This window comes from Corvus cornix, chromosome 4 (genome assembly GCF_000738735.6).
Source record: "Corvus cornix cornix isolate S_Up_H32 chromosome 4, ASM73873v5, whole genome shotgun sequence".
NCBI lineage: Eukaryota > Metazoa > Chordata > Aves > Passeriformes > Corvidae > Corvus > Corvus cornix.
The window spans coordinates 69,798,332-69,812,271 of record NC_046334.1 but is presented as its reverse complement, the minus strand read 5'-3'; the positions used below and the strand labels follow the sequence as shown (position 1 = coordinate 69,812,271).

General features: G+C 39.4%; 1 protein-coding gene across 3 annotated transcripts in view; it reads left to right on the top strand.

Annotated features, from left to right (window-relative positions):
• CTNNA2 (catenin alpha 2) overlaps positions 1-13,940 on the top strand; it is a 463,437-nt gene that overhangs the window by 2,208 nt on the left and 447,289 nt on the right. The window contains exon 1 of one of the 3 annotated variants that reach the window (XM_019287148.2): positions 4,255-4,344. The exons of the other annotated variants lie outside the window; for them this stretch is intronic. The gene's annotated coding sequence lies outside the window, so the exon portion shown is untranslated. Of the gene's footprint in view, positions 1-4,254; positions 4,345-13,940 lie in introns of those variants that run through there. 3 annotated transcript variants of the gene reach the window in all.

Here is a 13,940-nt window from a genome sequence, read left to right as displayed (position 1 = left end):
CACTGAGGCTTTAAAGCCAAAGGAAGCAATTAGATCTTCTGCTCTGACCCCTTGACTGTTGTAGTCAGTTGGATTTCATCCAGTTTTTCTTAAGTGCAATAACTTGCATTCGGCTGAAACATGTCTTCCAGAAAAATTGGTATTTTGATCAGAAGGCAGTAAGAGGTAGAGAATCTGCTGTTTATTAAGTTATTTGGCTTCAGCTTCCAGTCACTGGTTAGTGATGTGCCTTTCTCCACTATGCTAAAGAACTCAGAGTATTTTCTTACCGTGAAAGTATTTATCTGCTGTAACCCAGTATTCAGCTTCTCCTCTACTTGAAAAGACAAATGAACTAAAATTCTTGAAATTTGTCACTGCGTGCATTTTCCTCACAACTCAGTTTCTGGGGATTGTTTTTTTCCAAATCCACTTTTTCAGCATTTTTATGAAACTGTGAGTTGGATACAGCACGCCAGAGCCTTGTCTCAGGAGTGTTTTGTGCATTTAAATATTACCTCTCTGGTGTTACTGTCCTGCTTCTGCATCACATTTACATATTAAACCTTCATTTGCAGCCCTGCATCTTGATCTCCTTCTCTCTGGGTACTCTCACTGTGGCAAACCCTTTGCAGGACTGTTTCTTTCCACAAGAGTTCATCATTCCATAGACTGGCATGTATTTTCCTGATTGCAGCTTTATAACTTTGTATGTGGCTTTTTAAAATAACGTTTTATTTCTAGCATTGATTGATTATACCCAACACTCCTGATGGCTTTTTGGAACTGATTTATCTCAGTTCTGTAGCACTCTATCAATTTATACTTGTGCAAATTATGTCATGATTTATGGTGTAGACTTACAAATAATTGAAAAGGTGTTTCGTGGTAGTGGCTCCGCCTTCAGGGAACTCCATGTTAATCTGAGTTATGTTGTGATGAGATCTGCTCAAAAGCTGTTCTTTTTTCTTTTTGAAATGTCACTTAACCAGTTCTTCACCAGTTTAATTGGTTCTGTTTTGTTGTCAGGCTCGCACAGAACACTGCACCAAGTGCCAGAGAAGTTTATACATGCAGACAGATATTTCTGCCAGTTGGAAGTATCAGTCATATCAAGGAATTAGACCACAATCATTTTAGAAAGTCAGCTTTCATTATTTTACTTCCTATTTTTTGTTACAGAGCTCTGAGGTATCAGTTGAGTCCCATATAATTTTTCTTAACTTACGGTTTTGTTCAGGACTGCCATTGTTCTAACCTTCCTATGTTTACAACCACTGTCTCACTGGGTCTTTTAGAGCATGGTTGTAACATAAATGTTCATTCAGACTTTTGGAATTTTCCCAGGATTTTCAGAATTCCTTAAAATCCATGTTGGTAGGACAGATAACTCCTTGGACACTTCTGAGAGTGCTCTTCATGGTGATCTTTGGTCCTGCTGACCGAAAATGTTTACTGCAAAGTAATACTGTTTTAACATTGTATTTGCAATGGGATGGAAAAGTAATTAATATTCTCATGAGGTACCAGCAAATTATCAAGTACTTTGCATATGCAGAATTGCTTTATGAATGTATCTGCCCTTTTGCACTATTGGTGGAACTCAGAGTCCCTGTTTAGCACCACACCTGTGTGACAGCTGAGATATCTTTTGTTCCTACGGTTTCCCCCCACTTTTTTTCTGCTGCCAAGAAATGTCTTCATCCTCACCTATTAGTTTTTTACACCCACTGTTTCAAAAAGTATGAATTTTTTATCGCTTAACACTTTTCTTCTTGTTACATATGAATTATAACCACAGTATTTATTGAAATCTGTTTTGTGGCCAAATTGTAGTAGTTATGACAATGCCTTGCAGGTATTACATGCTGTCTGAACACACCAGCATGAGGTTTTTTCTTTTTTTTTCCTGTTTGCAATGACAGAAACACATTTTAGTACATTTTAGGTGAGTAGGCTTTGCTTTTAATACAGCATATTCCAAGGCTTGGCTAAAGAAAGCTCAGCTCTTTATTCACTTGCTCCATAGTTTGTTCAAATTGGACACAGTATAGGAATACTCTGAATTTAGATACAATATCAAAGGGTTGTGGAAAGAGAAGGGACAACTATACTGAAAGAATCATAAAACCACAGAATGGTTTGGGTTGAAAGAGACTTCTAAAATCATCCAGTCCCACCCCTGCCAGGGGCAGGGACACCTTCCACTATCCCACGCTGCTCCAAGCCCCATCCAGCCTGGCCTTGGACACTTCCAAGGATGGGACAGTCACAGCTTCTCTGGGCATCCTGTGCCTCACCACCCTCAAGGGGAAGAATAAGTAAATAAATAATCAAATATGCAGTCGGAGATAAGAAAGGCAATGTACAGAAATAAAGAGTAGCACCACCAACCTGTTAGAAATCACAGTGACAGGCTTAGGATGTAACTTGATGGGAGGTTTTGTGGCTCAGGAATTGGTCCCTTGGAGCTGGTTTAGTTAAGATGCAAGAAGGAGATATAAAAAAGACCAGAGTGGGAAGGGAAGGTGAAAGTTACAAAAAGAAAGTTGTATTTCACAGGAGGGTGAGAGCTACTCCTGACTGAGATAAACTTGTTGATTTCATATAAACACCACATTTGTTACATTTGTTAGGATAAAGGGCTCAGAAAACTTTCCTGAGGCACAGCTTTCCAAGCCAGCAGGCTGGTGCAGGGAGCAGGAGCAGCTGAGGCTCTCATTCCTCTCTGGAGGTCCAGTACTGATGGGTGAGATCCTCCAGCTGGGTCAACAACACCTGAACCTGACTAGGAGCAAATTGCTGCTGAGTCCAGCCTGCCTTGAGCAGTGTTGGAAAGTAAAAAACCAGGATTTTTTTAAGACTACTGTAACAGAAAAGTTGAAGAGGTGACAACAAAGAACAGAAACCAGGTTTTGTCCTGTATAAAAGAAGTGGTTGATAATTAGGTTAACAACGTCCTAAGTTCTGGTGTCCCCAACATAAGAAGGACATGGAACTGTTGGAGCAAGTCCAGGGAAGGCCAAGAAGTTGAGAAGGGGACCAGAGCATCATTCCCATGGAGACAAGTTGAGAAAGTTGGGGCTGTTCATCCTGGAGAGGAGAAAATTGTGAGGAGACCTCAGAGCCCATTCCAGTATCAGAAGGGGCTGCAGGAAATCCAGAGTGGGATTGTTCATCAGGAACTGTAGTGACAGGACAAGGAGTGTTCGGTTCAAACTGAAAGAGGGGAACTTTAGGTTAGAAATACAGAAAAAATTCTTGGCTGTGAGGGTGGTGAGGCCCTGGCACAGGTTGCCCAGAGCAGCTGTGGCTGCCCCTGGATCCCTGGAAGGCCAGGTTGGACAGGCTTGGAGCAACCTGGGCTAGTGGAAGGTGTCCCTGCTCATGGCAGGCAGTGGAACAAAATGATCTTTAAGGTCCCTTCTAAACTAAACCATTCCAAGTTATTTTAAGTTATTCTAAGTTATTGTATTATTGCTTCTTATTTAGAGGGATGCATCGTACACCTAAATATACCCCAGAGTGATAACACTGTTGTATCAAGTCTTTGGTTGGGCAGGCTCAGCATTCTACAGCTGTAAATGAATTTTGTATCAGGTTTCTGGATAAAAGCTCTGCGTCTCAGTTTTCTCATGGTCTCCTCAGCATCACACACGAGCCACTGAGAAAGCAGTGATATCTGGTTCCAGGCAGGGGTTGGACACAGAAAGGCATTCGTGAATGTTTCCAAACAGTAGGATAGGTTGAAGTCATATTTATACAACAAAAGATCAGCTGCTCTGTGAAAATAGACTGTTGTGACCATCACTTAACAGTACACTTGTTTGGAAGGCAAGATTTTCGTGTTCCTTGTGTTTTGAATCATTTTTTGTTTTGGCATGGAATGAGCAGGTGGATTTTAAAAAGGCCAGCAAAATTAAAACTCTTTCCTCTAGCAGGACTATCCTTCTCCCCACTCCCCCATACACATTTTATTGTCTTAGATATCTTGTGCTGTCATCAGACAAAGCATTTTGAGTTTTAAAGGGGCAGGAGGAAAGCTTTTCTGTATTTTTTCACTGGTTGTGTGGAGAAAGCACACCTTTCCTCGGAGTACTTTAACTCTGCTGAATCAGCATTTTCTGATAGCAAGGATTTTTTTTTTTTTTTTCCTCCTTTGGAGTATTTTTTGTCTAGCTGTGCTTTTCAGCCACATCACCCCCTGCATTAGTATTCTGGTACAGAGAACAGTGGAGAGACATTTTCAACATTGCAGCAGAGACTGCCCAAGTTTTCAGGCTTTGTAAGTAATGTGAATTTCTCAGTTAAGTGAAGCTGAATCCTGTAACATTAAGGACGTCTCACAGGGGTTGCATTGGAGAGGTAAGAAAAACAGTAGATACTGCAGTTATACAAAAGAATTTCTGTGTTCAGAATATTTCAAAGATATTTTTGCAGACACTCCAATCTGCTGTTATTACTGGTGTTAAAGTAATTATGATGTGACATTTCTTTCTCCTGTGGACTTGTCCTTTTCTTTGAAACTCTGTATTTTAAAAAAACCAAGCATATGTTACAATATGCTTAATGCAGACGAGAATATTAAAATGGAAGGCAGTTTGAATGTAAGTGGAACTTAAATTCTGAATGCAAAAAGTGTAAGTGGTTTTGTCAGGGGAGGCTCCCAGTTGCCCAGGTGACTTCTGCAAATGGGGCTTAAGCTTTTAAGTTACTTAAAGCTTCTAAATGGATTATTCACTTTGCCCTTTTCTACAACTAATCAACCTTAATTTTTAATACGCTGTTATTTACTAACAAAACCCACTCTGCTGTATTCCATTGAATCTCTTTTTATGGCAATTCTCCATTACAACTCATTCAGCACAGCAGGGGCAGCTGAATCTCTCCGTCCTCTAAGTTGTGCTTGTAAAGAAAGGATCAATGGCAAATATTCCTTATGTTTTAAATACAGAAGCTGTGTCCATCCTGTGCAGAGCTGGCAAAACCACTTTTATCAGTTCTCTATATCTTTTCAGACATCAAAAGAAACTCCAAATGACTTCTTCCTAGAGATTTAACTTTCAAGTTAGACAGTGGAGTAAAGCACTTAAAAACAGAGTAAAATTTCAGTAAGCACTGGTTTCAGTTCTGTTTTAGTGCCATCATGTCACTGGCAATAGTTGTGTCCTTTCCAGGTGATCCACACTAAGAAAAATGAATAAAATCTTTCAAGAAGAGAATTTTTTGCGAACAGATAATCTGAGGCAGATGTTTTTATCTGATTAGGTATTTTTTTTCTCTTTGCTACTTCTAGAAAAAATGTATTGGGATAGTGAAATGTCTTCTTCAAAACTGTTGTGTGACTTTTGAGTTAATTTGGAGATTTCTTTAAATAAACATTTTTAAGTAAACGAGTGAATAAAAATCAACAGAGAAAAGGTGTGATGTCCTCTGTCATTAAATATTAACTTTCTTGAATGTTACTATCAGATCTCTCTTCCTGATATAAAATGACCAGCTGTGGTAAGTTACTCATGGGTGAATTCTTCATTATATTTATGGAGAAACTTTGAATATAGAACCCAAATACTCTTTTTTCTTCTGCATCTCTGTAAAAAAATCATATGATGAAAATGGTTATTTCATTTTTTACCAAAATAGAACAGGATTGTTTCTAACTTTTTTTTATTGTGACAGAATATTTAAGTAAAATTTTGTCATCTGTGCTTGATAGAGAATTTATCGAAGTGCTTTGTAACTTGTTATCCCATGGTTACAAATGTTGCCTCTTCAGATAAGAGACTGTACAGACTTATAAGAAAAGGTATAAAAGAGATAACAACTAAAATATGAAGTGAGAAAAATCCAGGGTAAGTAGGAAAGTAGTTCTTCCATGTGTAAAATATGGAAAAGCTGGTTACTTTAGTTCTTGCAATTAAAATCCACAGGTTGAATTTTAACCTTAAAATGAAGTTATAGAATAGCAAAGAAAAAACTTCCATAAAAGTGCCATTTGCTACCACATTTTTTTTTCCCCTTAATGGGGTCAAAGTGAGAGAGATTCATATATTTTTATTGCAGCATAGGAACTCCTTTCTAGTTCTTGTGCAGATAGTCTTCAGTGCTTACTATAATCAAGTCAGAAATGCAAATTCAGGATTACAGCTGCTTAGTCTAATTTTAAACGTCTCTATTATCTCCGTCATCTCCATTCCCAGTGCTTGGATGCTCCGCAGAAATACTTCTAAGAACAAGAAATCATCAGGAAGCCCATGAATGAAGGAGGATGAGGTGGTGTAGGGAGAGAATCAGAATAAAAACACTCTGACAAATGTCCTGCTTGGCTGGGAGCGCTGCTCAGAGGCTGCAGAGTTTGCAGAGCTGTTACTTGGCTCACATGGGTGGCCCCATGCTCCCCCTAAAATTCAAGCTGAATTTCATTCAGCGTCTTTTGGACTCTTGGCCTTGCTGAGTATTGTTTCTGGGTCACAGCTGATATCTAGAAAGAACAGGAATGTGAAGAAAAGGAAAGAGAAGAACTATTTCCATCTTATGATTTCATTTTCCTTGCATGGCTTAGGGAGAATTCCGTACGTGGCTAAGGCAGCAAACCGAATCCCTTGATGTGTTAATTTGCTCTCGCACACTAATTGCATCCTTGAACAAAGTTTTACTTTTTTTTTTTCTTTTTTTTTCTTTTACACTCAAATTCCAACCCTCTCGCTCAGGCCTGAGCCCAGGGGATGCAGGTGAGTGTAAGGGAAGTGCTCAGGTGCTTTCTAGATGCTAAAGAGCAGTGGGGACGCAGGTCCTGGGCAGGATTGTCTTCTACCCATGCTGTGTTTGGATGAAAACCAGCATCAAGTCTTATACACATTTTAACATTCTCTGTGTGCTTTTCTCATCTTCTAAATAACTTAAGTGCATTTCCAGAGCGTTTTTTACAAATATTTTATGGCTTGCCTTGTTCTAATTCTGTACTTACTACCAACTGTGTTTTTGTTTACAAATTCAGCCTAAGAACTAGAAAATGTCTGGGGTATCTGTGTTCAGGTATTTACCTTCATTTGGCTGGGTAAGAAACAACATTTTATTATTGTTTTTAATTATATTTAATATATTTAATTATAATTTCCTTAACGTGATCAGGGAAACCATCACCTTGCTTCTTGTGAAGTCTTCTTGGAACGCCAGCCAAAGGGATTGAATGGTCCCAGGTGATCTCAAACACTGCAGCACAACCTAATTTACATGACAGAGTAGTATGGAAGCGTACATTTTGTGCAAACATAGCCAAAAAGCCTTCAGAATTAATGTCTTGAGGTAGTTGAGAAAGCTGAGTGACTGTAGTAGCCATGGTAACTTTTTTCCCTTTTGCTTTTAAGTAGAAACCTCGCTGATTACAAGGCTCCATGTGAGACTTAAGCTGGGGCTTAGCAAACTACAAATGTGGTGGCAGCAAAGGAAAAATCACAGATAACTGGACAGATTCAACACAGGGAGAGCAGTGTGGATTGGATGCAAAAATAGTAGGCGTGCAAACTCAATTAGGTTGAGAGCTGTAATTGTGACAGAGTTGCTTTTTTGGAGGCTCCACACTCCATATTCTGATATTTTGCTACTACTTTTAGAACTGTTTTGGCTTGACATGTGCTGAAGTTGCACATCCCCTTTAGCTCAGATGCTGCCAGACACTGACTTTGGACTGACAGATCCTTGCAAACTTGATTGCATCCTAAGGGTGGAGTCAGCTTAACTTTATTTTAATTGTTTTTTGACTTTTGGGTTCACGAGAATGATGCTGAGATGCATTGACAACATGAGTGTGCTCAGGTCTCTTGTCAGCTTAATGAGTTTATTTTTGCTGGCTGGTTGACAGCCAAAAGAAACCAAAGAAAATTACATAGCCCAAGAACAGCTTCTTGGCTGGTTTTTCATAAAAAGATCAGTCAGGAGGAAGGGGAAACACTAGAGATGGATATTTTGAATATTTCTTTTTTTTTTAAATCAGTTTTCCATAATGGTGTGAAAATAGAGGTCTGATAGTTTTGCTCTCTCTGCACCATAAACACATTAGAGGTGGTGTGAGGTCTGTTCTGGTGCCACGATATCCAGAAGAAAGGTTTGTGCCAGATAATCCACAGTAATTAAATATTTCATGAAACAGAGTGAGAGTGAGATGGGCCGTGCAATGATTAGGACAGGGGTGGATCAGAGCAATCAGTGTTTGATTACACAAAAGGAACCTCTAAGGAAGGACTGGAAACCACATTCCCCAGAGAAATACCATAGGAAGTTTATCAAGGGATAGTGCTGGATTCTACACCTGGGATGGACAGCCCTGGATGTATGGACAGACTGGGGAATGATACCCAGCTCAGGATATTCTGTGATTTTTAGAAAATAAGGTATTACAGTTTAAACACTCCAGGTGTGTTTGTAATTACTGGTGTGAATTGGACAGTTTGATTGGATCTCCAGAATTTTTGAGTGACCTTCTACAGTCACCCCTTGGCTGGGGTGGTTTGGATGTTTCTCTTTCATCATTGTTTTTCATCATAAGCTTTTCCTTGGGGTGAAAGCAAGGTCATGTAAATGAGGAAAAAATTTTGAAATCACTCTTTTAAAAAGTGTGTTTTTAGTAATTTCCACCTAGCTTTAATTAGAAATTGGAATGGAAGTCACCTCTGGGGCATTATAGTTCGGGTATGGGAAATAGAGGGAAAGCACAGCTGCTGTGGGACAGGTACATCACAGCAAGACTTTTAACAGCTTCAAGTACTTAGAGGTCCCTTTATTAGGAGGAAAGTATGTAAATACAAAAAAAGAAGAAGTACTGTGTCTGAGCAGATAAACCTCCTTCAAGCATTAAAATAAAACTAAAGCACCCATATTGAATCTGAGCTCTGGTCTTCACGTAATCCTCCTTTTGCCTTGAATCTGAAATCCGTTTCTCCAATTTCAAGAAATGTGCAAAACATGAGGAACACTTAACAAGGATTGAGTAGAAAGATTTATTTTACCGGGAGCCTCTTCCAGCGTTGCAGATGGTTTCTGGCTGTCTTGTCTAAGGCACTAGTTTGGGTATTCAGATTATGCAAGATTAAACCCTTGATCTTTTGAAATTAATTACAGAATTTTCATCAATGTTGCAAAGCTCTTACCCAACATTTCTGGAGCTGGTTCTGCCTTTGGCTGTGGACTGTGTGTCTTTTAAGTGTAGCTGGAGCCAGTCCTGTATGCTATTACAGTGATACATAGATTACTTCTATCTCTGGAAAATTCAAATTGTTTCTCTGTGTTACCTTATAGAGCTGTTGTGAGCACTGATTGTGTCTGTTTAGAAAGCAGATGATTTGTGTGAGCAGGATTTTTTTTTGCCATTTTAATATTAAAAAAAAAATTAGCAATAAGTGTCTGGTATATCAGCTCTTCTTTGCATCTGATTTCTGAGCGGCTGCAAATATACAATATTTACTGCTCAGTCTTTCATTTTAATGAGCTATTTTTTGTGGTGTTGATTTAATCTGAAGACTGCTTTTCCTCTGAAGTGAGAAGCTTCTTCTGTCATGTTGGGACATTTGAAGAAAACATTATAGGTGGACTCAGTTCCCTGAATATGATGGAGACACCTTGCAGTGTTCAGCTTTGCTCTTCACTTAGGTTGTGGGTCTCACACAGGTTTGATTCTGTACAATATTCTGGGTCGTAACTCAGTGCCAAAAACAACCCCAGCCGTACCAAAGCACTGAGTTACTTGAGTGTCACTGTATTTCTCCCAAAAGGTGCTGATGTGGGTGGAAAGATGCCCTGGGTCCAGGAACCACAACTCAGGGTCAGTCTTTAGTGTGGCAAGGTACATGAAATGTTGGTGAAATTTGGTGAGAGAACTGACATCTCAGAGAAAATTTTCAAAGTGGAAATAGAATTTCAAATGTTGTCTTAAATTATGGGTCTGACAGGTACGTGTATCTTACACTCTGTGTGATGAATCTGAATTAACTCTGGGCCTGTGTTTCTGAACACAGAGTACTGTGGAAAACATCACAAGGAGAGATGCAAGATCTGTCAAGGGCAGTGATCACAGTCAATATGTTAGAAGGGTTTCGTTATTTGTTTCTCCAAGGCAATTTTGCTGTCTGAAGAACAACTGTTGTGTTTTCATTTTTGGATCCCACTAAATCAAATGGATTTGGTGATGGTGTGTAATCACTTGGATTTCTTCTGTCACAGCAGTGATACCATACCACCATGTGCAGTCCTTGCATCTGTTTAATCACCATTAAAGAAGCTGTTAGGTTTTTAGCCATATTTATCAAGGTCCTCTATCGTGAAAATGCGAAGCAGATACTCACCACCGCCTTCTACTGGAAGTTGTCCCTGCCCATGGCAGGAGGTTTGGAACTAAATGATCTTTAAAGGTTCCTTCCAACCCAAACCACTGTGTGATTCTATGATCCTGTGATTTTGTTCTTTTAAAGAAAGATTTTATTGAGAGTCATTCCTAAAATTCAATCCAAACTTCACACCAAAGAAGTGTATGTCTATACATTCCTAAATAACGGAGTGAAAATTACGTGTCAGTAGTATTTTTAAAACTAAAACCATTTGAATATGTTAAAATTGAGTTCTGCACAATATTGTGAAAAAGCTGAAAAATAGCAAACCTTGGTTTTTATTCTGATAAATTATTATGCTTCAGGTGATTTCCAGATATCTTATGTGTTAAAGTAATGAGCACTTCCCATGCCAAACTGTTTTTTGCTAAGTTAGGTTCTTAAGCCAAAGGAAAAATTAATTTTTAAGAGCTGCATTTCTGTGAAGATTGTTACAAAATGCGAATCGTTGTAGTGAGGCCTCAATAAAAAGCAATCTATTATTCCTTGTGTTTTATTTCAAGACAGCTGAATGTAGGGAGATGCTTTTTTGCTCCACACTTGCTCAGAGTTGCTGCAGTCCAATGTTTGCTGTCCTGGTGCTATTTTTGTTGCTGCTGTTTGTGTTGAAGACTTGTGATTTCATTAACAGTTATTTTAGAACCTGAGCAACCTGACAGAGGGCTAAATAGAGCATAATTCTGTTTCCCATGTAGATAAGCACAGCAACACATGAATAAAAATCAGGTTGGCCTCTCCTCCACGCTTCACAAGTCTCCTGTGTGGCTTTGGCAGCCTTTGGGAAATGGGCCATGTTATCTTTAATTTTTTAAATAATTAGCATTACTTTAATCCAAAGTGTATTTCTAGATCAATTTAAGAATAATAATAGTTGTGGTTGTTAAGACTCCTTTTTTTCTGGCTGTTTTTGTCTGTGTTCCTGGCATGGGGGAGTGGGATCTTAGCCTATTAGCCACCTTCCCTGGGTGGGAAGCCATGCATTGAGTGAAGGAGTGAAACAATTTTCCCAGACTTTGAGCCTGTTGTGATAACCCTTGAAACCCCAAACTCGTGTCCTACATGTTAACCTCACCTAGAGCTTCCACAAGTCATCCTAAGAGAGTGTCTTTGTCACTCAGGCTGTCACAACACAGGCTTGTGTTTGTCCTTGGAATTAAGCAACTTTGATTAAATTACACATGCTCTCCTGGTCCTTGTTTTTCTGGCCTTAAAGAGTGGTGTGGCGACCTTCTGCTGACACTACAGGGAATGTGGGCTTTGTTGATGAATTTGAGATCTGCCCCTGATGTTTCAACCAGAGGCACTTGTTCTACAACACCAGCTTTGTTTTTTGGGGTTATCACTGTGACTTTGGTCCCTTCTCTACATTAGGTCCCATGTGCTAATACTTGTATTCATTTGATGTGATTTGCTTAATGTAAGAAAGCAAGCCCGTGCTACATTTATTTTTAAGTGAAGAGAAAAAAATTACTTTCTCTGGAATGATGACAATGAGCTGTTTATTACCACAAGCTGTGCGTTTTATTTTCTTTTACTTAGAAAGCAGTGATTTGTCTGAATTTTTGGAGTGGTTTTTAAGTGAATAATGATATAAGAGCCTTCTTACTTGAGGCTTCTTATAAATGTGGTTATTTATATGAGGAAAAATTGTTCAAGCGTGGATTATTTATGTGGAGGAGAAAACTGGCTCTGGATTGATAGAATTTTTCTTTCCCATCTGCTCTGAACGAATTTGTTTTCTCTGTGAGCAATGAGTGCTCTCTTGCAACTTTGTTTTAGATACTTAGGAGCTCCTTGTACTACTCCCCTTGGTAAAGTGATCCAATTCCAACCTCACCTTTTGTTCTTCAAGGCAAACTTTGTTCTCTCATGTCTTCAAAGAAGTGTTGTGGCCTTTCCCCTTTCAGTTTTAGCAGACCTGGTTTCATAAGGCATTTAAAAAGTAGAATTGAATGGGGTTTTTTTCCTTTAGTCTAGTGGCATTGTCATGTTTTTTCCTTAATTTTTTCTTTTTTCTTTTTTTTTTTCTCTACAACAACTAAGAAGATTAATTGCACTTTGCCCCCACCCCCTTTTGATTTCACTTTTGATGCCAGTCCCTTTCTCAGATGGTCCAGTCTATGCCTGGAGCCTGGGCTCAGCCTGCCGAGGTGGCTGTGATGTCAACTTACTCACCAGAATGTTTCAAAATGGGTAATTCTGCCATTGGGAATGTGCAGTTTTTGGCCAAAAGAGCATCCAAGCAGCCTTCCTAAAGCATTTTTAATTATTGACAGTAGAGAGAGATGTGGAGGGGTTTATATCAATAAAGATATCTCCTACCTACGGCCAAGAATGACCTAATTTATTTATTTTTTTTTAGGTACACCAGCAGGATCTATCTGTAAACAGTTTCTAAGCAACAGCTCCCTGTCCTCTAGAAAGAATGTCACATTTTATTCGTGGCTCCTGGGTTTTCGAGCCCTTCTGCCCAAATCTGCCCTGGTTAGGGGGAGGTTGGAGTCTCTTCAGCAAGGACAGCTCTCCTCTTTTGTAGTACCAACACCCACCTACAGCTCGATGAGGTGTTGGAAATTAAAAAATCACTGTCTCCTTTAGTGCTGCTTTCCCAACAGCTTTGCTGTCACAGGCCAGCACTGTGAATTATTTCTGTGCAGCTTCATAAACAATCTGTAGTGATCAAAGAGCCCATATTTCTACTTCCATTTAAATCCAGGAGGTGACAAACCAGAAACACCTAAGTAATTTTTTTTTTTGTTTTAATGATTACATGGTTTGAACTGGTTTTAAGGGAAAAAGTAAGTTTTCCCCACAGCACAAGAGGTCTCTGTTTACACCAAGACTTGTGTGGCATCTGTCTCAGACTGGGGAAATTCAGAGGTAAAGAAAATGAGAGCCCTTTGCTATCAGATTTTTACTAATCCTGTCCCTGAAAGTGTCCAAGGCCAGGTTGGACAGGGCTTGGAGCAGCTTGGTCTAGGGGAAGGTGTCCCTGCCCATAGCAGGGTGTTGGAAGGAGATGGTCTTTAAGGTCCCTTCCAACCTAAGCCATTCTGTGGTTCTCTGATACCACCAGAATCTTTTACAAAAATGTTAACCTGTGGCCTGTGGAGATGAAGAAATTGGTTCAGGCTGTTGGAACTTGGAGAGTCATAGATGTCAAGTTCTGTATCTGATCTACCACATCCTGCCTTAGCTGGGACTGCTTTTGAGGTGGAAGAGCACAGATCTTGTGGGAAGCAGGTTTTGCACCAGAGTACATTGTAGTGGAAGATGATCATAAACTCATTTACTATGAGGTGGGGAAGAGTCAGCTGGAATCTGTCTCCCATATTTCAAGAAAAGCAGCCTTCATGAAAACACAGTGGAGGCTGCTTACAGAAGAAGCTTGAATTATATCATACTAATTCCATGCTCCCATTTATGAGATATGTTTGCCAACTCTGTGAGGCAGCAGAAGTAAACTTCTAGTTTGTTGAAGATTTGGGAGGAAGAAGAGTAACTTCAGCAGAGGATGGTAGCACCTGCAGAAATGTTTTGTTCATTTTACTTGGTTATTTTAATTTGCTCTCTGTTTTCTCC